Consider the following 25,351-nt stretch of genomic DNA (forward strand, 5'->3'; position numbering starts at 1 on the left):
GCCAGAGCAAGAGGTTGGTGGCATCCATTGGCACCACCCCAAGCAGCCAGACGGGACTTGAATTACTATCATCCAATTATGTGGAGAGGAAGAGTGTGTGTGTGTGTGTGTGTGTGTGTGTGTGTGTGTGTGTTGGGGCTGTGAACATGGCCTAGGTCTCCAGTGAAGCTGACTGTGTGTGTGTGTGTGTGTGTGTGTGTGTGTGTGTGTGTGTTGGGGCTGTGAACATGGCCTAAGTCTCCAGTGAAGCTGACTGTGTGTGTGTGTGTGTGTGTGTGTGTGTGTGTGTGTTGGGGCTGTGAACATGGCCTAGGTCTCCAGTGAAGCTGACTGTGTGTGTGTGTGTGTGTGTGTGTGTGTGTGTGTGTGTGTGTGTTGGGGCTGTGAACATGGCCTAGGTCTCCAGTGAAGCTGACTGTGTGTGTGTGTGTGTGTGTGTGTGTGTGTGTGTGTGTGTGTGTTGGGGCTATGAACATGACCTAGGTCTCCAGTGAAGCTGTGTGTGTGTGTGTGTGTGTGTGTGTGTGTGTTGGGGCTGTGAACATGGCCTAGGTCTCCAGTGAAGCTGACTCTGTGTGTGTGTGTGTGTGTGTGTGTGTGTTGGGGCTGTGAACATGGCCTAGGTCTCCAGTGAAGCTGACTGTGTGTGTGTGTGTGTGTGTGTGTGTGTGTGTGTGTGTGTGTGTGTTGGGGCTGTGAACACGGCCTAGGTCTCCAGTGAAGCTGACTGTGTGTGTGAGTGTGTGTGTGTGTGTGTGTGTGTGTGTGTGTTGGGGCTGTGAACATGGCCTAGGTCTCCAGTGAAGCTGACTGTGGGTGATCCAGAGGAGGAAAGTGTACAGAGGCGTTCGTTTTCTTTGGGATCCGGGTGGCTTGTGGCATCAGAAAACTGTGGCTGGAGTATGAGGAGGGGCATACCCCTTCCTTCTGATTTGGGTCAGGGGATTTGTGTGATTCTGACATATTTGTAGACTTTCAACTGTGGCACTAGAAGGGACCTCATAGCTGGAAGATTGAAGCTCAGAGAGCTGCAGTGCTTTGCCCAACATCATACGGCAGTGGAAATGGTCAGCCAATGTGTTCCATAGAGCATGGCGGGTAACACACCCTTCATCTTTCCAGGACGCCGTCGCCAACCTCTTCCTGTACCTCTACCCAGCTGAGCACGCATTAAAAAAAAGAAAAGGCTGGGCACAGTGGCTCATGCCTGTAATCTCCGGATTTTGGAAGGCTGAGGCAGGAGGATTGTTTGAGGCCAGGAGTTCGAGACCAGCTAACATGGCCAAAGCCAGTCTCTACTAAAAAAAAATGCAAAAATTAGCCAGGCATTGTGGCGCGCGCCTGTAATCCCAGCTACTTGGGAGGCCGAGGGACGAGAATCACTTGAACCTGGGAGGCAGAAGTTGCAGTGAGCTGAGATCGTGCCACTGCCCTCCAGCCTGGGCAACAGAGCGAGAGATTGTCTCAAAACAAAAACAAAACAAAACAAACTTGGCCAGGTGTGGTGGCTCATGCCTATAATCCCAGCACTTTGGGAGGCTGAGGCGGGAGAGTCACTTGAGCCTGGGAGGTCAAGGCTGCAGTGAACCATGATTGCACCACTGCACCCCAGCCTGGGTGACTGAACAAAACCCTGTCTCAAAAATCCAGCTGGGCGCGGTGGCTGACGCCTGTAATCCCAGCACTTTGGGAGGCTGAGGTGGGCAGATTGCCTGAGGTCAGGAGTTGGAGACCAGCTTAGCCAACATGGAGAAACCCGGTCTCTACTAAAAATACAAAAAAATTAGCTGGGCCTGGTGGCATGCGCCTGTCATCACAGCTACTTGGGAGGCTGAAGCTTGAGAATTGCTTGAACCTGAGAGGCGGAGGTTGCAGTGAGCCGAGATCGCGCCATTGCACTCCAGCCTGGGCCACAGAGCAAGGCTCTGTTGCAAAAAAAAAAAATTGCAAAACTCCCCCAAATATGACATTCCTAATTCCCCTTACCCTACCTATTAAAAGAAAAGAGGCCAGGCATGGTGGCTCATGCCTGTAATCCCAGCACTTTAGGAGGCCAAGGCGGGTGGATCACTAGGTCAGGAGATCGAGACCATCCTGGCTAACACAGTGAAACCTCGTCTTCACTAAAAAATAAAAAAAATTAGGCGGATGTGGTGGAGGGCGCCGGTAGTCCCAGGTACTCGGGAGGCCGAGGCAGGAGAATCGCTTGAACCCAGGTAGCGGAGGTCGCAGTGAGCCGAGATGGTGCCACTGCACTCCAGCCTGTGCGACAGAGCGAGACTCTGTCTCAAAAAAAAAAGAAAAGAAAAAAGAAAGAGAAGGAGAGAGAAAGGGGGGGGGGTCTTGTTCTGTTGTCCAGGCCGGAGTGCAGCAGCGCTATCCCAGCTCACTGCAGCTTCAACCTCCTGGGCTCAGGCGATCCGCCCACCTCAGCCTCTTGAGTAGCTGGAACCACAGGTGTGCACCACCACGCCAGCCATGAGCCCTGTGGCCTTTCTGGACATACCAGTGACTGTCCTTGCTCAATGGAGCCTTCCTCCTCATCAGAGGAAAGGACTTGGTAGGGAGGGCCTAATCCCAAAGGTCAGTGGCCAAGCCCTTCGCCTCTGAGTGGAGTGATTAAGCCAGAGCCAGGTTGAAATCCTGGGAATGACCTTTTTTCTCCAGACTTGAGTTCATCTATAAAATGGGCCTAATAATAGTACTTGTTCAGTCGTGAAGATGAAATAAGACAGTGCTTATAAAGCTCTCGGTGGCTGGATGTGGTGACTCTTACCTGTAATCCCAGCACTTTGGGAGGCCAAGGCTGGAGGATCACTTGAGTCCAGGAGTTTGAGAACAGCGTGGACAATATCGTGAGACCGCGTCTCCACAAAACGTGGAAAACATTAGCCAAGTGTGGTGGCGGGCACCTGTAGTCCCAGCTACCGGAGAGGCTGAGGTAGGAGGATCGCTTGAGCCCAGGAGGTGGAGGCTACAGTGAGCTAAGATCATGCCACTGCACTCCAGCCTCGGCAACAGAGCCAGACCCTGCCTCAAAAAATAAACAAATAAATAAAAATTTAAAAAGCTGTTGGCACTTTATTGTGGCCTGACCCAGAACGGGAGCTCAACGACCACTGCCATGCCTACTGCCAGTAGCGGTGGTAACTTCCTTCCCAGCGTACTTCATGGGCTGACCTTGCTACAGCCCACATCTCACTGCCCTTTGGAGTTTGGCCTCTCTGCATCCAGAGCTGTGTGAGCGGTCAGGACGGACACATGCCAGTCCTGGCCAGGGGCAGGAAACTCAAGACCAGCAGGGACAGGTCACCTAGAGTGGAGGGGGCCACCCTGTTTGCCAAGGACTATCCTTGCTCTGTCCTGAACCCTCTGCCCTCTCTGCCCAGGGCCAGGGAGAAGTCCCCTAAGGCGGTGCAGGCGGAACTGCGGAAAGCATTTTAAAGTGGTTTTCATTGGCTTGGAAAAGTGAGATGAGGGTGAAGGCCTCCCCAGAAAACTGGTACACCATCCAAGAACAGCCAGTCCACAGCCTTGACCTCCAGGCGGCCGCTTCTTCCTTGTCTCCGAAACAGGGTCTCCTTGATTGGAAAAGAAAGCCCCGCCTCAGCCCAGTGCCTCCACCTCCCGGCCTGCAAGATAGACACTGCTTCTTTGTTATGTTTTTTTGTTTTTTATTTTTTATTTTATTTTATTTTATTTTGAGACTTAGTCCCGCTCTGTCGCCCAGGCTGGAGTGCAGTGGCGCCATCTCGGCTCACTGCAAGCTCCACCTCCCGGGTTCACGCCATTCTCCTGCCTCAGCCTCCTGAGTAGCTGGGACTACAGGCGCCCGCCACCACGCCCGGCTAATTTTGTGTATTTTTAGCAGAGATGGGGTTTCACTGTGTTAGCCAGGACAGTCTCAATCTCCTGACCTCGTGATCCGCCCGCCTCGGCCTCCCAAAGTGCTGGGATTACAGGTGTGAGCCACTGCGCCCAGCCTGTTTTTTATTTTTTTGAGACAGGGTCTCTGTCACCCAGGCTGGAGTGCAGTGGCGCGATCTCGGCTCACAGCAATCTCCGCCTCCCGGGTTCAAGCAATTCTCCTGCCTCAGCCTCCCGAGTAGCTGGGATTATAGGCACCTGCCACCACGCCCGGCTACGTTTTGTATTTTTAGTAGAGACTGGGTTTTGCCATGTTGGCCAGGCTGGTCTCGAACTCCTAACCTCAAGTGATCTGCCCACTTCGGCCTCCCAAAGTGCTGGGATTACAGGTGTGAGCCACCACACCTGGCCCAGACGCTGCTTCTTGCCTGGTTCCTCTTGAAGTTAATGCTGGTCTGCTCAGGTTTTCCTGCTGCTTCCACGGATTGCACCAAGCAGACAGGGGCAAGGGCTGTGGGGCCAGGCAGGCGGGACTCAGGCCCCTGCTTTGCCATTTACCAGGTGCCTGACCCTGGTCAGATGCTTTAAATCCTTCTGGCCTCAGTTTTGTCATTTGAAAAGTGGGGTTAATGCCATCTGCCTTCTGGGGCTTTGAGAGTTTGTGACAAAGTGGATGGAACATGCCTTCTTGTGGCAGAGCAAGGCCTCCGGGAGCCCCTGCTGCTGTTCCTCCTGCGTCACTGTCCTCTGTCACTGCAGCCATGGACGACGCCTCTTGGCGCCAGGCTCTGGGGGGACTCTGGGCACCGAAATGAAAATGCCACAGTCCTCTTCTCGGTGGGCTTGCCTCCCTGGCCTTTCTCCTCACTGTAGATCCCTCTTGCCTTGCCGTTTTAGGAGCCACAACAAAAGAGGCTGTGGGTGCCACCCGCCTGTATGCCAGCCTGCAGGGTCAGGTATCGGAGGCCTTCAGGACCCTCGTAGGCTGCCTTGGCATCTTTGCACCACGCTTATGCCTGGCCCCCATTCAGCAAGCAGATCCAATCCCTGGGAAGATAAGGGTGTGTTCTGGAAGCTGGCAGTGCCCCCTGGTGAAGCCCTCAGAAGCGTGGGGCGAGAGCTGCCACCTCCCCCACAGAGAAAGCTGGAATCGATTTCTCTCTCACCACTCCCTTGAAAAGAACAGCAACACAGGGGAAGGCCTGTTATTGGTGGAGGGTTTGTCCCGAGAGAGCAGCAGGCACATAAAAAAATAGCCGGGGCAACACGCCCGCCTCGGACCCAGCCTGTGCAGCCCAAAACGGGGCACAGATCCTTCCCGCCCCACCCTCGCTGCTGAGTTGGGTCTGGGCCCCTCCTGGTAGCCGGGGTATGGAGTACCCTGGCTGCTGCCCTTGCCTCCTCACCGGGACCTGACTTTCCCTCCACCCCTCACTGGGAACTGGCCAGTGTTTTTACTAACAAGCTAGCCATGTTACCATCTCAACAGAGAGAGAGGGGCTGGGGGGAGGAAGAGAGAGAGAGAAAGAGGGAGGGAGGGAAGGAGGGAAGGAAGGGAGGAAGGGAGGAAGGGAGGGAGGGAGGGAGAGAGGAAGAAAGAGAGGCCAGGCGTGGTGGCTCATGCCTGTAATCCCAGCACTTGGGAAGGCCGAGGTGGGTGGATCATGAGATCAGGAGATTGAGACTATCCTGGCTAACACGGTGAAACCCCGTCTCTACTAAAAATACAAAAAATTAGCCGGGCGTGGTGGCGGGCGCCTGTGGTCCCAGCTACTCGGGAGGCTGAGGCAGGAGAATGGCGTGAACCCGGGAGGCGGAGCTTGCAGTGAGCCGAGATGGCGCCACTGCACTCCAGCCTGGCGACAGAGAAGACTCTGTCTCAAAAAATAAATAAATAAATAAAAATAAAATTGAAAAAGAAAAAGAGAGAGAGGAAGAAAAAAGAAAGGAGGGAGGGAGGGAAGGAAGGAAGAAAGAGAAAGAAAGAGAAAGAAGGAAGGAAGATACTCCTTGCAGAAATGCTGCTGCAGTGCCTGCCAGGACCTAAGATCTCGTACTATCTATTTTTTAATAATTGAGGGTAATAAATATGTATTTCTTTCTCCTCACCACCCCCCATCCTCCGAAGCTTGTCAGCTCCCTGCGTCTCTCCTCTGATCAGACCAAGTCTTCCCCAAGCAAAAAAAAAAATCCTTTAAGCAAAAAGGATTAAAGCCTTGAAAGTAGGTCTGCCTGAACTCCCCCCACTCCCTCCCCTCCCCTCCCCCGGGGTTGAAGTGAAGAGGCCCCTCAGGGGAGCCAGGGACAGGGGCGGGCTGATGCCGCAAACCCCAAGTGGGGACCTTAGCAGGGGAGGATCCCGCAGTCACCCCTTCCCACGGCCCTGGGGGAGGCATCCTAGCCCCACCCAGGTCTCCACTGGCCACTAAGGAGGTGCTGCTCGAGAACATGGGTGCCTTAGTCCCCAGCAGTACAGGACATAGGAAGGAGGCCTTTGGTCTCAGACAGACCCAGTTCTACCTTGCAACATGGCTGTGTGCTTTAGGGGCCTGTGTGACCTTGGAACAAGCACTTGAGTGTCAGTTTCCTCATTTGGAAAATGGGAATATAAATAGTGCCTACCTTACAAAGGATCAAATAAGCTAAACATAGTCCAGTGTCTGGCACATGGAAAATACAAAGTAAATGAAAGGCCAGGCGTGGTGGCTCACACCTGTAATCCCAGCACTTTGGGAGGCTGAGAGGGGAGGGATGACTTGAACCGAGGAGTTCAACACCAGCTTGGGCAACATAGTGAGACCCCATCTCTACAAAAAAAATTAAAAAGTAAATGAAAAACATTATTGTTATCTTTATCAAGTTATTCTCAGACACAGAGGGCAGCCTGTCACCTCTCCTATTCCATCACCCTCCACAGCTCACAAAGGCCTGCCAGCCACAACGGTTTTCATGCAGTATTCCCACCATCCCTCCAAGAGGGGTTGAAGGTGAGGCTGGGTGGTATGATTCAGAGCCTTGCCCAAGGTCACTGGACCCGTAGGTAATAGAACCAGAACCCTGCCAGGTGCAGTGGCGCACACCTGTAATCCCAGCACGTCAGGAGGCTGAGCTGGGCGGATCACCTGAGGTGGGGAGTTCAAGACCAGCCTGGCCAACATGGTGAAACCCCGTTTCTACTAAAAATACAAAAATTAGCCAGATGTGGTGGCACGCACCTGTAATCCCAGCTACTCGGGAGGCTGAGGCAAGAGAATCACTTGAACCTGGGAGGTGGAGATGAGCCGAGATCGCACCATTGCACACCAGCCTGAGCAACAAGAGCGAAAATCTGTCTCAAAATAAATAAATAAATAAAACACTAAAATTAGCTGGACATGGTAGCATGTGCTTCTAATCCCAGTTACTTGGGAGGCTGAGACATGAGAATCGCTTCAACCCAGGAGGCAGAGGTAGCACCGAGATCGTGCCCCCACACTCCAGCCTGGGCGGCAGAGAAAGACTCCATCTTAAAAGTAGGACTTTGTGTCCCTTCCCTGCCTCCTGTCCTGACATTCCTTCCTCTGCCCCATCCTGCTTCCCGACAAGGCACCCAATATCCTTGGCTCTGAGTCCCAGGAGCCAACACAGCACGCAAACTAGGAAAGGCCTGGCCGGGCTGGGGAGGGACACCTGGGGCAGCGGTGGCTGCTGCTTGGCAGACACGCCTTCTCCCCGACACAGCTGTCAGCCTTTGCAGTTCTGCTGAGGCAGCAGCCCTGGCCCAGGCAGGCTTCCCTCCCTCTGTGCTGGGTACATGCACACGGGGCTGGCTGCAGGTGGCCGGCCTGTGCCCCTGCACGCATCCGGGCCCAGGGCCCCTGGTCTGCCCCGTGGTCAGCACTTGGCCACCTGGCCTCCAGGGCCCCACTGCCTGCCCCCCTGGGGACAGGCCTGCCCGGGCTGCTCTGGGCCCTAGGCAGGAGAAGAGAGGAGAGGCAAGGCTGTGAGGCCGGAGGGCAGGAAAAGCCGGGAGGGAGGTGGCTATTTATAGCCAGCTTTGCTTTTGTTCCTTTTCCAGCAATGCTTCTCTTTAAATAGGAGCAGGACTGGAGGCTGCAGTTCTTCCCCAGCCGCCTGCAGTCAGCACGCAGGAGTGTGTGCCTGTGTGTGTGTGTGGGGGGGGGCATGTATAGGGAGTGGGCACTGCAGTGTGTATTTGTGCATGTGTGCAGGGACAGGAAGAGGAGGCTGGAAGTTCTGTGTGCATGTGTGTACGCCGCCATGTACAGGGTGGCAGTGGGTGAACAGCTCTTTGTGTGCAAGTGTTGGGAACTGCATGTGCACATACGTGCACGGGGATGGGGCAGTTCTTGTGTGTGTGTATATGTGTGTGTGTGTGTGTGTGTTTCTTTTTTGCTTTTTTTCGAGATGGAGTCTTGCTCTGTTGCTCAGGCCTGAGTGCAGTGGCCCATCGGTTCACTGCAACCTCCGCCACCCGGGTTCAAGCGATTCTCTTGCCTCAGTCTCCTGAGTAGCTGGGACCCGCCACCACGCCCGGCTTTGTATTTTTTTTACAAAGCTTTGTATTTTTCACCATGTTGGCCAGGCTGGTCTCGAACTCTTGATTTCGTGATCCACCCGTCTCAGCCTCCCAAAGGGCTGGGATTACAGGCGTGAGCCACCGCGCCCGGCCCGTGTGTGTGTGTTTCTGTGATGAGCACACATTCAGTGCAATGTGTGTGTGTGAGCGCAAGTGTCTCGTGTAGACTGTGGTGTGAGCAGCTCTCTGGGGCGAGTGAACATCCCTGTGAGGGGCTGTCCAGTGGTCCCCGCCCTGTGTGTGAGAGAATATCTTCGTGCAGGAAAGGGGAGTGGCTCTTCGGTTGTGCACAGCGGACTGGAACCCTCGGTGAGGGCAGGGCCCGTGGCTGTTCTGCGCGTGGGATGAGTGCGCAGAGAATAAAAGGGCTTCGGGGGCTTCTTCGGCTGCCGGGAGAGTGCGTCAAACCCGCGCCCCCAGCCTTTTTAGGGCCCTCGCACAGCCCCACCCCCACCCCCACCCCGGGGTCCCCGTGCGCGCGAAGCCGCCCCTGCCCCCGTCTCTGCTGCGAGGCCCGCGAGGCGAGCGGGGCCCGGGCGCTCCGGCAGCGCCAGCTTGGGCAGGAAAGCGCCGCGGCCACCTCGGAGGCCCCATCCCGGCGAGCCCAGGAAGAGGCCCCACGTCCCCCACCCTCCGCCTCGGCGTTCGCGTCTGTAAAGTGGGGGCAGGAAAGCCGCCGGGGCTCCGGCAGGGACCTGCGCGCTGGGCAGCGGTGGCCGGCCCGGGGGCAGCCGCGGGGAGGGGAGGCCCGACCCGAGCGGGGCGCGTGGGGTGCGCAGATCCTCGGCCGGCGGCTTCCGCGAGAGGGAACGGATCCCAGCTCCACGCGCTCCACGCGCAGTGACCCCGATTTCTCAGCGCGGCCCCCGGTTGTAGAGCCAAACGACCCTCCCGGGCGGGGCCGGTGCCCAAAGGGCGCCCTCGGCTCGGGTCGGCCTGCGGGAGGCCCTGGGGCGCCGGGTCTGGGCACCGCCCTCGCCCCAGGCCAGGCCCGGCCTCGCCCCGCAGCTCCGGATCAATACGACAGCCCTCCCCGCCCCTCCCCCAAAGGCCAAACAAAACATAGTAAATATTTAATCCGGGCCAGGGAGCCAAGGAGGCTTCCCCGCCCCCTCCGCCGCCGTCTGGCTCCCCTGCCAGCCCCGGCAGCTCTCCCTCGGTAATGAGGCCGGGAGAGGCAGGGATCGATCGCGGCCTGGGGCGGGGGTGGGGGTGGGGCGCCCGGCACCCTGGGGGTGACATCGCTGTCCGCCCCCAGGCCCCAGACCCAGGAGCCCAACCGAAGGCACCTGCGCCCACGCTTTCCCAAGAAGGCCTGCGAGGAGCGCGCCGGCCCCCACCGGCCTGCCCCTGCCATCTCCCTTCTCAGAGGGCGTCAGCTGGGGCGGGGGGTGGTCTGCGGGGATGCAGGCCCGAGGAGGAGGGCTGTGGAGGGGGCAGGGACCTCCCAGCCCCGGCTCAGGCCTGACCTCCAAGTCCTAGTGGCCTAAAGCCAGCAGGGGCTTGGATGAGGCCTGGGTGGGGCAGGGGCAGCTAGAGGGGCCCTAGAGGGAGGCCGGCAAGGTATTCCTATACCTTCGTGTTCTGCTGGTGCTCCTGATTTCCTGGGCATTGCCTGGGGAATATCCTAGCGGGGATGGTGACATCCTCACCACTCATTCATTCATGCTGTGGATAACGACTGAGCACCTACTATGCGCCCGTCATACTTGTCGACTACCAGACAGTCAAGTTCAGACCTGCCGAGGGATTGCATTGCAGAGAGCAATAGTTAAGAAGTAAACACATGCGATGGATGATTTCAGATCGTGGTTAGACTCAGTATAGAGAATAAAACTCTTATGTGATATTGCACTTGGCCGGGAGAGGAGCCACATCCGCCGGGGTGGTCTTGGAGCTGTCTGATGAAGATGGGTTGGGGTAAAAGCATCCCAGACAAAGTCTGCAGGAAGTGCAAAGGCCCAGAGGCAGGAAATAATTTGGGAAGAAGGCCAGCGAGGTTGAGTGTCGTTAGGGAAGAAGCAGGGAGTGAGGGCCAGATCCCTGAAGGTCTCGTAGGTCTCGGAGGAGTTGGGATTTTATTCTAAGTGCAGTGTGAACGCATTAGAGGTTTTCAGCAAAGGAATGACATGATCTGATTTACATTTTTAAAAGCCTCTGCTGGCTGCAGTGTGGAGAATGGAAGACAGCTAAGGGGGAAGGTGGGGAGGCCAGGTTGGTTGCGGGGGATGGTGCAGCAGTGTACACAAGGGATGCTGCTCCCCTGCCTGGCTTAGGTTATGACTCTGAAGTGGCCATTTACACATCTGCAGCTGGCAGGGCCCCCAGCAGCCAGGAATAGCCTGCTCCTGGGCTCTTGGTGCACAAAGTCCCAGCGGGCCTGGGCAGAGGCTGGGGTAGCCCCTGTCCTGTCTCCCTGACCCAGACTCCACAGTGGGCAGCCCAGGAAGTTTCTTTTTTGGGGGAGCATTAGAAAATGTTGACATGTTTTTTGAAACAATTTCAGATCTGATATCTCCGCCAGATTGAGTTTGTAACCAGCTTTATTGTTTAAGCCTGCTGGGATTTCATCAAAGGCGTCTGCTGTTTACCCAGAACCATTTCATTGGAGAAAACAGCAAACAGACCTGCATTTCTATCTGATTTCACTTTTTCCCTTTTCTCATGAATTTAAGTGCTTGTGAAAAGCAAGGCTGATAAGGCGAGCCAGGGAGGATCAAATCCGGAGGAGGGGGCTCGCAAGGATCTCAGCTGAGGTTTATTAATAGAGCAGAAAAAAGTTGGGGGTAGCTGGCCGCTTCTGGGGGGGAGGGCAGCAGCCAGCTGTCTACAGGGGGACCTTGGGTGGGGGGAGGGGAGGTGGGGAGAGCTGCTGTTCACCCGTACTCTGCCCAAGATTTTTAGGCCATCTCCTGGTGTCTGTTGTCTTTACCAGTTTCTGGACTATTTCAGACACTGGCAGTGATAAAAGACTGAACATCAACTCTCACCTGGAAAGCAACAGTGACCTGGCCTCAGAGATGGGTTCAATGAGACAGATTCAAGCTTTCCTGGGAGAAGGCCGAGTAAGGAAACAGATCAAAAGGCGCACGGAAGGCAGATGAGGAGAGTACCAGGAAAATTGCCTTCCTGCTCCTCCCCTGCCAACAGTTGGGACTCAGCCCCTTCTCCTGCCAGGCAGCCTGAGCCAGGCCAGGGCAGGGCCCAGGGACACTTGTCACAGGCTCAGCGCTCCCTCACCTCTCCGAGGAACCTACAGCAGTGTTATCACCACCCGCCTAATAGCATCCAGGTGCCTCTAAGCGGGCCTGTTGACCCAGCAAATGGTAGCCCAACAGGGGAGATGCTGGCTCTGCAGCCTCTCAGGAGAAGGCGGTCTGAGAAATTTGGGTTAATATGCCTTGTTGTGTGCTTGAGCGACAGCTAGTTAAGTGCATGGGTTGCTTGGCATACAGGCCATCTTTCACCAGTTGTACATTAGACCCACTTATAAGGTCAATCGATTCGAACCAATTAGCAAGAAGATAAGGACTTGTTTATCTCTGACGGTAGATCTTGCAGCGAGCCATCTGAGGGGGATGATAATGATCCAGGGGTATTTCTTCAGCACGCAGTGCCAGGCGTAACCGTGTTGCTCTGCCGCCTTCCGGCAGGTGGGACTTCCAGCGACAGGGAGAGTCAGCTCCCTTATCCGGGGCATGACCCAACGAGGACGAGGAGAGTGAGCGAAGGACAAAGGTCGTTGCAGAGCCAAGCTTAGGTCCTCCTGGCTGTAGAGGTTCCCCTGCCCATGCCTCCCTTTTTTTTTGTTTTTTTTTTTTTTGAGACGGAGTCTCGCTCTGTCGCCCAGGCTGGAGTGCAGTGGCCCGATCTCAGCTCACTGCAAGCTCCGCCTCCCGGGTTCCCGCCATTCTCCTGCCTCAGCCTCCTGAGTAGCTGGGACTACAGGCGCCCGCCACCTCGCCCAGTAGTTTTTTGTATTTTTTAGTAGAGACGGGGTTTCACCGTGTTAGCCAGGATGGTCTCGATCTCCTGACCTCGTGATCCACCCGTCTCGGCCTCCCAAAGTGCTGGGATTACAGGCTTGAGCCACCGCGCCCGGCCTTTTTTTTTTTTTGAGACAGTGTCACTCTTGTCACCCAGGCTGGAGTGCAATGGCACTATCTCGGCTCACTGCAACCTCCACCTCTCGAGTTCAAGCGATTCTCCTGCCTCAGCCTCCCGAGTAGCTGCAACTACAGGCGCCCACCACCACGCCAGGCTAATTTTTGTATTTTTAGTAGAGACGGTGTTTCACCATGTTGGCCAGGCTGGTCTCAAACGCCTGTCCTCAGGTGATTCACCCGCCTTGGCCTCCCAAAGTGCTGTGATTACAGGTGTGAGCCCCCGCACCAGGCCCCATGCCTGCCTTTTGCAGTGAGAGCTCAGTGGGCTTCTGGGGCCTAAGAGGCTCATTCCATCACTGTGGGCTCTTAGCATGGTCCCAGGCCCCCTGTAAACACAGGGGAACCACACGCTCCAGACACAGGGCCTTGGGAATATTTGTGGCCATCTGTTGAGAGCCTCTGTCATCTCATTTCATATTTGTTTGTCTGTTTGTTTGTTTTAGAGATGGGGTCTTGCTATGTTGGCCAGGTTGGTCTAGAACTCCTGGCCTCAAGCAATCCTCCCACCTGGGCTTCCCAAAGTACAAAGTACTGGAATTGTATGCGGGTATGCACCACCGCCTACGGTCATCATTAAATCTTTATAAGCCTCCTTTTCAACCACCTTTCCCCCAATCCAACTATGTATTATCCCCTTGCCTAGAGAAGGAAACTGAGGTTTGGAGGTGGGAAGCAGCAGAGCCTGCTTGTGCTGACCATGGTCACCAGGCCTGTCAGTGGCAGAGCTGGGATTGGAATCCAGGCCTGGCTGACTCCAGCATCTTCACTCAGGCTCATTGTCCTTCGCCTTCTGTGGAGTTAGGTAGAGGCAGGACCTTCTCCCAAACTGTGGGTTTGATAAGCTCGAAAGCTGGCAGGGAGGGGATGGAGCAGGCCCCTTGGCATTTTCTGACCTGAGAATTGAGACTATCTGGGGATGAGGCCGAGGATATTCAGGCCTTGGGCAGTATTTGCCCTGCTTTTGCCCGAGGAGGGACCCAGTGCTTCCCTGGCTGGGAGAGTTGGTGGGTCCGGGTGGGCTCAGTATGGGGGAGACGCGGCTGTGCCTCCAAGGCATCGGGTTGCTGGCCCACTGTCCCAGGACTCCCTCCTCACCATCCCTCTAAGGGATGGAATGAAAGCCACTTCGTCCTCTCCAGCTCTTGCCCATCACTTCCCTCTCAAGCCCCCAGTGCCTGTGAATTCCACCTGGGCACACTCTTCTCAGAGGCAGCAAAATCAGATCTTACTCCAGAGACTGGGGAAAGCAATCCACAGACTGGGACCTGGAGCGGCGAGGTTCGAGCGAACGAGTCCTGAGGAACGGGGTGGTTCCACGGGCACTGGGGGGCTGTGTTTTTCTTCCAGTTCTGCTGTGCTTGCTCAAAACTTGATGAGTTCTTCTTGGGAAATTGCTTCAGATTTCACAGCATTTTCCTCTTAATAGCCTTGGCAGTGGCGAATCCTTGACCTTTGAGGGTGGGTTTGATTTTTTGGAAAAGGCCAAAAGTAATTTGAAGTTGTGTGTTGCGAATACAGGGGTTGAACAATTTTCAGAATGTGATTTGTTTTTGTTATTGGAATTTTTTTTTTTTTTAAGATTGAAGACACGATGGCACCCTAATGAATTCAGCCAGTTTTCTCACGAGAAAATTCCAGAATTGTTTCAAGTAATGGCAGTGCTTTGCGAGGGGGGCTTGGGTTCAAACATGACCACTCTGATGAAGGGCAGGGGAAGGGAATGGATGCTTTATTGAACCGTTACTATGTGACAGACATTTTACACATATTATCTCAACTGCCTGAAATAAGTTTTAGAATAAAGCAGGTCTGGGGAAAAAAAAAAAAAAAAAAAAAAAAAAAAAACCTCATAAATAATTCATTATCTTTCTTACTCCTCACAGTAATCCTGTTAGAACAAGTACTTAGCCCATTTCACAGGTGATGACACTAAGGCTCAAGGAACTTAAATGACTTCCCCAGGACACATGCTTAGAAGTGTCAGGGTCAGGATTTGAACCCAGGTCTGACTGGCCCCCAAAGTCAAGGCTAATTCTTCTAATTCTTTTTTGGGTGTGTCAGTGCTGACATTCCCCACCCAGTCATACACACCTGTAGTTTCTTTTCTTTTCTTTTCTTTCTTTTCTTTTTTTTTTTTTGAGACAGAGATTCGCTCTGTTGCCCAGGCTGGAGTGCAATGGTGCAATCTCGGCTCACTGCAAGCTCCGCCTCCCAGGTTCAAGTGATTCTCCTGCCTCAGCCTCCCGAATAGCTGGGAGTACAGCGCTCTCCACCATGCCCGGCTAATTTTTTGTTTTTTTTTTTTTTTAGTAGACATGGGGTTTCACTATGTTACCCAGGCTGGTATTGAACTCCCGACCTCAGGCACTCCACCTGTCTCGGCCTCCCAAAGTGCTGGGATGACAGGTGGGAGCACCACGCCCGGCCCTCACCTGTAGTTTCATTATGTCACAGTGACATCATTCAGGCTGCATCCATTCAAAGAGAAAGCAGGTCATAAGAGAGTCATGTGTCAGGGTGAAATGCTGACTGTGTGCTGTGGCAGCCATCGTCAGCAGGCATCAGGGGACGCGTGGGTGACGATGGCAAGGCATGAAGTATGGTGTTTATTAGGTATTGGCAAAGGCCCGGGAATTGCAGATGCCAAGCTGTGATAAGTGGGAACTGCCTGTCTCAGCTCTCATCCAGCTCCAAGAGCTGAGCAGGCTCCCACTTCAGTGCCTTTGAGTCAACTAGACTCTTGGACAGAACAACACAGGGAGCTTTCCCGGCCACTGGTGGGACAGGCTCCCTCTGGATCACAATAGCGATAATAATAATAGCAATAATAGGTCATGCTGATGGAGCAGTCACTGCATGCCAGGCACTGTGTCCTTAAGCTTCAGTCCCTCTACATGCTCTTAACCCCAACTTGGGGAGGGGGGCGGCTCTTTGTCCCCAGCTGGGTCCCCAGCCACACAAGTTGGCTCTCTCTGAACCCAGAGAAGGACTCTCTTTCTTTCGTTTTCTTTCTTTCTTTCTTCCTTTCTTCCTTTCTCTTTCTTTCTTCCTTTCTTCCTTTCTCTTTCTTTCTTCCTTTCTTCCTTTCTCTTCCTTTCTTCCTTTCTCTCTCTCTCTTCTTTTCCCTCTCTCTTTCTTTCTTTCTTTTCTTTCTTTCTTTCTTTCTTTCTTTTTTCTTTCTTTCTTTCTTTCTTTCTTTCTTTCTTTCTTTCTTTTCTTTCTTTTCTTTCTTTTCTTTCTTTTCTTTCTTTTTGAGACGGAGTCTTGCTCTGTCACCCAGGCTGGAGTGCAGTAGCGCGATCTCAGCTCTCTGCAACCTCCACCTCCCAGGTTCATGCCATTCTCCTGCCTCAGCCTCCTGAGTAGCTGGGATTACAGGCATCCACCACCACGCCCGGCTATTGTTTTGTATTTTGAGTAGAGACGGGGTTCACCGTGTTAGCCAGGATGGTCTCGATCTCCTGACCTCGTGATCCACCCGCCTTGGCCTCCCAAAGTGCTGGGATTCCAGGCGTGAGGCACCGCGCCCCGCACGAGGACTCTTTTTCTGTGTGCGGTCCAACCCTTGCTCCTACGCGGCCCACGTCATGAGGGATCTGGGGGCCTGTGTGTACAAGGAAGGAGGGTGGGCGTGGGGCTCAGTACACATCTCTCCTCTTCTGGGACACAGCTCTCCCCGGACTTGTCAGTCACAGTCACAGTTGCAGCTATGTAAATAGAGCAATTCCACTTCCAGGGATTGTTCTACGGCTGCCCTCGTATCTGTGGGCAGAAACGCACATGTGGGAGCAAGTTCAGAAACTGGAAACAACCCGCTTGTCCATCAGGAGGGGATCCACTAGGTAGATGACAACAGCCCCAGTGCAGTGGGATTCTCTGCTGCGAGGACTGGGCGACTGCATGCACTGAGGTGGGGTGGATGCCAAGCTGCCTTGCGAAGTGAAAAAGCAGTGGTAATACACAGCACTACCATTTGGGTTCTAAAAAGATATACTTGTGTGTGATAGAAATTTTCTGGAAATACACAAAAGAAACTGTTAACAGTAGGATATCTCTGAAGAAAGACACGGGCCTGGAGGTGTCTGGGAGAGGAAAGGAGACTTACTTTTTATTGTGTACCCTTTTGTGTTCTTTGAAGTTGTTGTTTTTTTTTTCTTTTTACTATGTGCATGCATTATCTTTTCGATTAAAAAGAAAGTAGGGGGAGGTTCAACAAAAAAAACAAACTCGAGGGCTTTATCTGATTTGTCAGTCCACCTTTTCTTCCGTTTCCAGCCAGGTCCTACCGCCGTGATTCTCAGCTCCTCTCCCTCCCCACAAGCCTATGCCTGCCCCTCCCCAGGGCATCCATTACGGCCTCTCACAGGTACTTAAAACCTATCTTTTTGCCTTGAAATACAAATAACTCTAATCTGGAGGGAAGGCTGAGCTTCACTGCACTTATAGAACAGACAGAAATCAGCTGGCACCGAGATGCTCAATAAATGTTTGCTGAATCGAATGGAATCTGCGACTCGGTTGGTTACACTGAGCAAGGTACTAATTGGCCAAGGTCAGGCATCCCAATTCCACCTGAGTTGGTGCTTCTCTGAATCTCGAGAGACTCGTTCCCCGGATGCTCTCCCTTTCCGCATTGTGGCCATGCAGGGGGAGCACTACACATGCAAGAAAGGGTGGATGTAGGGCTTGGTACACACCGTCTCCTCTCCTGGAGACACAGCTCAGAGAGACTTTAAGAGGTAGAGCAGAACAACAGTGTGATAGACAGAAAACCCAGCTTTGTAAAGATTCTGACTCAGAAGCGCATCTGTAGTGGACTCAAAAAGCTCCATGATAATCCCTTCCTTCCTTCCTTTCTTATGCTAGCTTGATTTTATTACAGTAAGTTTTGTTTTTTGAAACAGGGTCTAGCTCTATTGCCTAGGTTGGAGTGCAGTGGCGTCATCACGGCTCACTGCAATCTCAACGTCGTGGGCTCAAGCGATCCTCCCACCTTAGCCTCCCAAGTAGCTGTGACCACAAGTGCATGCCACACATCTGGCTAATGTATTTTATGTTTTATAGAGATGAGGTCTCCCTCTGTCACCCAGGCTGGTCTTGAACTCCTGGGCTCAAACCATCCTCCTACCTTGCCTTAGCCTCCCAAGGTTCTGGGACTACAGATGTGAGCCACCATGCCCGGCCTACAAGAACTTTTTATTTTTTATTATTTTATTTCATTTATTTATTTTTGAGATGGAGTCTCGCTTTGTCGCCCAGGCTGGAGTACAGTGGTGCGATCTCAGCTCACTACAACCTTCACCTTCTAGGTTCAAGCGCTTCTCCTGCCTCAGCCTCTCAGCCTCCCAAGTAGCTGGGATTACAGGCTCCTGCCACCACACCTGGTTAATTTTTTAATTTTTAGCAGAGATGGGGTTTCACCATGTTGGTCAGGCTGGTCTCAACCTCCTGACCCAGATGATCCTCCAGCCTCAGCTTCCCAAATATTCTATGTATCCTTGATAATTAAAAAAAAGTTTTTTAATGTACACAACAAAATTTACCATTGTAATCATTTTAAGTGTACAGTTATGTGGCATTAAACACATTCACACTGTTGTACAAACTATCATGATGTGTTTTTTGGTTTTTTTTTTTTTTTTTTTTTTTTTTTTTTTTTTTTTTTTTTCAGAGACAGGGTCTTGCTGTCTTGCTGGGGCTGGTCTTGAACCCCTGGGCTTAAGCATACTTTCTCCTTCTTGAAATGACACTCAGACCAGGCACAGTGGCTCTCGCCTGTAATCCCAGCACTTTGGGAAGCCGAGGCTGGCGGATCACGAGGTCATGAGTTCGAGACCAGCCTGTCCAAAATGGTGAAACCCCCTCTCTACTAAAAATACAAAAATTAGCTGGGCATGGTGGCACACGCCTGTAATCCCAGCTACTCGGGAGGCTGAGGCAGGAGAATTGCTTGAAAACGGGAGGTGGAGGTTGCAGTGAGCCGAGATCACGACATTACACTCCAGCCTGGGCGACAAGAGCAACACTCTGTCTCAATAAATAAATAAATAAGTAAATAAAAAATATAGGACACCCCCACCCCCCGGCTTTCTGTTCTCAGCCAGTGTGATGCTCTGGCACCCTTCTCCAGCCTGTGATCCAGCATCTTGCCCTGGCTCTAGGGCCCCTCCAGCGTGCTCACCGTAGAGCCGTCTTGTCCCAGTAAGGGTTATGATGATGGGGAAGCATTTGCCTGCAATCGCAGTGAGTCAGAAAGTTTGATGATGTGCCTTCCAAAAAAAAAAAAAAAAAGCCTCTATAATTTTTGGCCACATTAATAGAAGTGTGCAAATCTAGGACGGTGCAGGATCTGGCTCGCTGTGCGCTGAGCACCCACTGAGTCATCCTCTCCCTCGTCATCTTCCATCGGTTGAGTCCATCTCCTGCATTTCCTTTACCTCCATCCCCTCCTCTCCGTTTTCCCCCGCCGCCGCTAACCGTCTTAGACCAGGGTCCTGCCTCTCCTGCTTGGACTATTGCAGTAGCCTCCTGATTGGTGGTCTAGATTACTCTCTGGTCTCCAGCCTCCTCGCCGCCGCAATTAGGGGATGTTAGGGAACACGATGTGATCATATCACTTTGATTGCTTAAAATCCTTTAATGGCTTCCCACGGCTCTTGAAATAGAGGCCCCTGTTTTTAACAGGGCTTTTTAACTGACCTCGTGAGATCTGGCCCCTGCCTATCCTCCAGCCTCATCTCACACCAGTTTCTGCTCATGCTGACTATTTTCTTTCTGTTCCTCACATGTGCCTGTCACCCTGCGCCCTCAGGGCCCTCACACATGCGGGCTGTGCTGCCTGGAACGTTACCCTTGCCTCAGCCTGCTTCCCTGGACGATTCCTACCCTTCTTCTAGAGCCCAGCTCAAAGGATGCTTCCTTGGGAAGTGGTCCTGAGCCTTCCAGACAAGATCAGGTCCTCCAGTTCTATGTGCCTACAGCATCCGGCATCCGTTCATTCATTTCTCCATTCCTTCAGCAAGCGTTTAAGACATCAGGGGGTTCAGGCGTACTCCTGGGTGCTAGGGACACAGTGGAAAGAGACACCTCTAGAGAGGGGATGTGTGTTCCAGCACTGAGGACTTCATTCTTTCTTTCTTTTTCTTTTTTTTTTTTTTTTGAGACGGAGTCTCGCTCTGTAGCCCAGGCTGGAGTGCAGTGGCCGTATCTCAGCTCACTGCAAGCTCCGCCTCCCGGGTTCACGCCATTCTCCTGCCTCAGCCTCCCGAGTAGCTGGGACTACAGGCGCCCGCCGCCTCGCCCGGCTAGTTTTTTTTTTTATTTTTTTTAGTAGAGACGGGGTTTCACCGGGTTAGCCAAGATGGTCTCGATCTCCTGACCTCGTGATCCGCCCGTCTCAGCCTCCCAAAGTGCTGGGATTACAGGCTTGAGCCACCGCGCCCGGCGACTTAATTCTTTCTTTCTTTTTCTTTTCTTTTTTTTTTTTTTTTGAGATGAAGTCTTGCTCTGTCTCCCAGGCTGGAGTGCAGTGGTGCGATCTCAGCTCACTGCAAGCTCCGCCTCCCAGGTTCAAGTGATTCTCCTGCCTCAGCCTCCAGAGTAGCTGGGACTACAGGCGCACGCCACCACGCCTGGCTAATTTTTGTATTTTTAATAAAGATGGTGTTTCACCATGTTGGCCATGCTGGTCTCGAACTCCTGACTTCAGGTGATCCACCTGCCTTGGCCTCCCAAAGTGCTGGGATTACAGGCTTGAGCCATCGCGCCCAGCATGAGGGCTTAATTATTTCTGGTCAGAGATGTTGTCGGATCTTGTGTGGAAAGTCCGTGTGTGTGTGTGTGTGTGTGTGTGTCCCTGAACTCACAGACATCTGCAGTGCAGGCAAACAGGTGCTGTGATTTTGTTGACCCTGAAATCCCACTGGTTCAGAGCTAGAAGGATCCTTGGAAATGGCCAGGCCTGGGGACCTGAAGGTTGAGACTCTGGTTACAAAAGATGGAAACAAAACCACTGGAACAGAGCAGGACTCTTACAGGCTCATGAAACGGACAGTCTCATCCTCAGGTGCATCGTGAGCCCGTGGTGTCTCCGGACATGGTTTCTCCTTCATGGCTTCTTGGCATGGCTTCCCGGAGTTGGCATCATTCTCAGAAGGATGCGGCAGCTCCAGGTTTCCATCTGTCCCTCCTCCCGGAAAGGGAGAACTTCTCTTCCCCCACAGGTTTGAACAAAAGTTGTGGGCCTGATAACATTGGCTCAAATTCAGCCCTGAACCAGTCCTGGAGGCCTGGGAGCAGGTGTTGACTGGGTACAAGCCCACTCCGGAAGGTGGGGGCTGAGCTGGCTCCATCACGGGCATGGGTGGAGAGCTGGGGGAGGGGACCAGCTCTCCCGAAGGAAAAGCAGGGTTCTGTGGCCAAAAGGAGGGGACCATATCATGGGTGGCCAAAGCTCCCTGTAAATGGTTGCCTACAGGTGGTTTGCTGAGCCTTTTTTCTTTTTCCTTCGCACCTGCCTGCGTTACTCAGAACCCCACTTGGTCCCCTTGTCACCGCAGCAGCCTCTGAGGCACCCACTTATCTGGTCCAGCCCCCTCATTTTGCAGATAAGGAAGCTGAGGCTTAGAGATGTCCTCAAGGTCACATGGCTCAGTTGCAGCAAAGCCAAGCCTGGAACCTAGGCCTGGAAACCTGGGAGCATCATGTCATGCGGTGGCAGGGCCTGAGTCTGGGGTCGGTGGGCAGGGCCTGAGTCTGGGGTCAGCCTGCCGGACCTGACTCCTGGCTCTGTGATTGTTAGCTATGAATTTTTTTGTTGTTGTTGAGATGGAATCTCGCTCTGTCGCCCAGGCTGGAGTGCAGTGGCCGGATCTCAGCTCACTGCAAGCTCCGCCTCCCGGGTTTACGCCATTCTCCTGCCTCAGCCTCCCGTGTAGCTGGGACTACAGGCGCCTGCCACCTCGCCCGGCTAATTTTTTGTATTTTTAGTAGAGACGGGGTTTCACCGTGTTAGCCAGGATGGTCTTGATCTTCTGACCTCGTGATCCGCCTGTCTCGGCCTCCCAAAGTGCTAGGATTACAGGCTTGAGCCACCGCGCCCGGCCGAATTTTTTTTTTTTTTTTAATGGCTGTCACGACAAACTCGGTAGTTTAAAACCAGAGAAATGTATCCTCTCACAGTTCTGGAGGCCAGAAACATGAAATCAAGGTGTTGGCAAGACTGTGCCCCTTACCAAGGTTCTTCCAGCTTCTCGGGGCCGTGGAGGTTCTCTGTGGCTACATCACTCCAGTCTCTGCCTCCGTCTTCGTGTGGCTTCCCTCTGTCTCCTCCTCTTCTGTCTCTTATAAGGAAATCTGTCATCGCATTAACGGCCCATCGGGATAATCCAGGATGATCTTATCTCAAGATCTTTAACTTAATTTACGTCGGCAAAGACGCCTTTTTCCAAATAAGGCCACAGGCTCCCGGGATTTGGGGGTGGACATACCCTTTTGGGGGCCACCATTCAATTCACTCCAGGGACCTCGGGCACGTCACTTAACCTCCGTGCACCTCAGTTTTGTCATCTGTAAAGTGAGGTTGCTAATCATGCCTACTTCATCGAGTGGTCATGAGGATTAATGCACAATAATCCTCGCCGAGTCCTTCACAGGGTGCTGAGCACTTGGTAAAAGCATTCAAGAGATGTTAGTTGTTATCGTTACTCTGCTGACCCCAGCTCCCGCCTGGTTTTCCTGTGACCTTCAGGAGACGGCTTTCTTCCACCGACAGGCCTGGTTCCTCTCTGCTAGTAGCAGTAGAGACAAGAGAGGTGGTTCGTGTCTTGATGGAGAGAAAGCTGTCAAGGTTATAGGCAAGTGCCTTCCTGCTTGTTGCTTAGTTGGGGCCATCCTACTGTCCCTGAAGGCTGGGGTTCCTGAGGCCTGCAGCTGGGAGTCGGGGCAGCTTGAGGAGGTCTCCTGCCAATCACCCTCTCACTCTGGCTCTGGAGGCCGGCCTGGGAACCCTGTGATTTTTTTTTTTTTTTTTTTTTTGAGACGGAGTGTCGCTCTGTCGCCCAGGCTGGAGTGCAGTAGCCGGATCTCAGCTCACTGCAAGCTCCGCCTCCCGGGTTTATGCCATTCTCCTGCCTCAGCCTCCCGAGTAGCTGGGACTACAGGCGCCCACCACCTCGCCCGGCTAGTTTTTTGTACTTTTTAGTAGAGACGGGGTTTCACTGTGTTAGCCAGGATGGTCTCGATCTCCTGACCTCGTGATTCGCCCGTCTCGGCCTCCCAAAGTGCTGAGATTACAGGCTTGAGCCACCGCGCCCGGCCAGGGAACCCTGTGATTTATAGTGATGCAATGCAAATTGCAGAGATTCCACACTTCCCCTGCGGCTGAGATCCCGTCAGCATCTTATCCCCCTTACCTGAGGCTCCTCCAGGGCTCATTTGGTGGATTCCATCGGCAGAGCACCTCCTCAGCCACCAGACGGCTGGCTTCCTACATCTATCACACCTGTACTGTGACAATGTAATTTTTATCTCTGGTTGTTTATTTCTCAGATGGAACTACTTGTAAATTCCAAGAAGAAAATATATCCCTATGTGTGACAGAACCAGCCCAGGGCGATTAATCTGGGCTTTTAAAGCCGGGAATGTAAACCCGGTTTATGTGGCTCCGTGCATAAGTGTCCAATAATCAACCATAGCCATTAATTGTCCCCCAGTGAAGCGGTGGACCCAGGAGGGGGTGGACTCAGTAGGATTTGATCCAGATGGATGGGAATGGGACCTTCATTTCCCATCTGCCAGGCGGCTTGCAGGCCCTGGGGACAGAGTAGGAGGCAGGTGGCTTGATGCCAAGAGGTTCCAAAGGTAGAGGGAAAGCCCACATTTCCGGGCAGAGTTGACAGAGGGGGTGAGAAGAAACAGGGGACCTAGGGCGTTGGTGCAGGCACACAGGGAATGAGCGCCTTGGTGCCAGGAGCACAGGCTTGTGGAGTCCATCAGGCCCAGGTTCAAATCCAAGCCCCACCACTTGCCAAGCACCTTCAGGGAAGTTCCTTCACCTGACAGGACAGTTTCATGATCAGTTAAAAAGGAGCAAAGTATATTTGCCCCAAACAGTCATCGAGAGAACCAAATGAGCAGTGTATGAAAAATGCTTGTCACATATAACGGGGTGTTCAGCCTAAGTGAGCTCTGTTTCTCCTGTTTTTCTTTTTTCTTTCTTTCCTTTTTTTTTTTTTTTTTTTTTAGATGGAGTTTCTCTCTTGTTGCCCAGGCTGGAATGCAGTAGCAGGATCTCGGCTCACTGCAACCTCCGCTTTCTAGGTTCAAGCAATTCACCTGCCTCAGCCTCCTGAGTAGCTGGGGTTACAGGCGTGTGCTACCACGCCTGGCTAATTTTTGTATTTTCAGTAGAGACGGGGTTTCACCATGTGGCCCAGGCTGGTCTCGAACCCCTGACCTCAGATGATCCACCGGCCTCGGCCTCCCGAAGTGCTGAGATTACAGGCGTGAGCCACCTTGCCCGGCTCTCCTGTTTTTCTTGAAGGCCTGGAGGCAGTGCTCAGGCCTGCAGAAGATGAAAGTCGCAGAAAGAATCAGAATTCTCAAGTTGGAAGGAATTTTGAGAACATCTCATGCAAAGCTCAGCAGAGGTTTGGGGAAGTGACTTAGAAGCTGGGATGGAGCCAGGCACCATGGCTCCTGGCTATAATCCCAGCACTTTGGGAGGCTAAGGAGGGAGGGTCGCTTGAGTTCAGGAGTTTGAGGCTTCAGTGAGCTCTGATTGAGCCACTGCACTCCAACCTGTTTGACAAAGTGAGACCCTGTCTCAAAAGAATGAAAAGAAGCAGCAGCAGCTGGGATGGAACTCAACCTCCTCACTGTCATCCATGTCAGCTTCACACCAAGCTGCTTCCGTAGCAGAGCAGTGGCCTTGACTCGGCTGCTCAGGCTCCTACAGGGCACCTGGTGGGCCTCAGGCATCCACAGGCCCCTAGAACAATAGGTGCAGGTGCATTTTAGGGGAGAGAAGATCCATGGCCTTTATCGGCTTCTCAAAAGGAGCCGCCATTCAAAAGGATGAAGAGCTTCTTTGGACTCTGCTGTTGTGACTAAATGGGGGAAGGGAAGGTGCTGCCCACCTGCATTTGGTGTATACAGCCGGCCTTGAGACATGATCTGGGAGTTTCCTTGGCCTCAGGGCTCCGGCCAGCCCTTATTCTAGCCTGGTTCTGCCAGGGGAAACCAGCTTACACGTCCCAGCCGGGAGCAGGGAGTGGGCCTTGGTGTGGGTGGAGGGAGTCTGTGGGCTTTGGCACTCTGGTTCCGATCCAGATTGGGTGGAGGCTGAAGGTTTTGTGGACCCTGTTGTGAAAACGAGTCATGAGTCATGAGTACAGAGTTCGGTTCGGGACCCAGCGCTGTGGCTCGCACCTGTAATTCCAGCACTTCGGGAGGCTGAGGTGGGAGGATTGCTTGAGCCCAGGAGTTTGAGACCATCCTGGACACACCTGGTAAGACCCCCGTCTCTACAAAAAAAAAATAGAAAAAATTAGCCAGGTGTGGTGGTGCGTGCCTGTGGCCTCAGCTGCTCGAGTAGCGGAGGTGAGAGGATCGCATGAGCCCAGGAGTTTGAGATCATCCTGGATGCACCTGGTAAGACCTTGTCTCTACTAAAAAAAAAATAATAATAATAGAAAATATTAGCCATGCATGGTGGTGCGTGCCTGTGGTCTCAGCTGCT

At 53.2% G+C, this 25,351-nt stretch overlaps 2 protein-coding genes across 2 annotated transcripts in view; one reads left to right on the forward strand and one right to left on the reverse strand.

Moving 5' to 3' along the window:
* OVCA2 (OVCA2 serine hydrolase domain containing) overlaps positions 1–25,351 on the reverse strand; it is a 219,978-nt gene that overhangs the window by 37,799 nt on the left and 156,828 nt on the right. The gene's annotated exons all lie outside the window — the stretch shown is intronic.
* RTN4RL1 (reticulon 4 receptor like 1) overlaps positions 1–25,351 on the forward strand; it is a 96,935-nt gene that overhangs the window by 18,417 nt on the left and 53,167 nt on the right. The gene's annotated exons all lie outside the window — the stretch shown is intronic.

The sequence above is a fragment of the Macaca thibetana genome, chromosome 16 (genome assembly GCF_024542745.1).
Source record: "Macaca thibetana thibetana isolate TM-01 chromosome 16, ASM2454274v1, whole genome shotgun sequence".
Lineage (NCBI taxonomy): Eukaryota > Metazoa > Chordata > Mammalia > Primates > Cercopithecidae > Macaca > Macaca thibetana.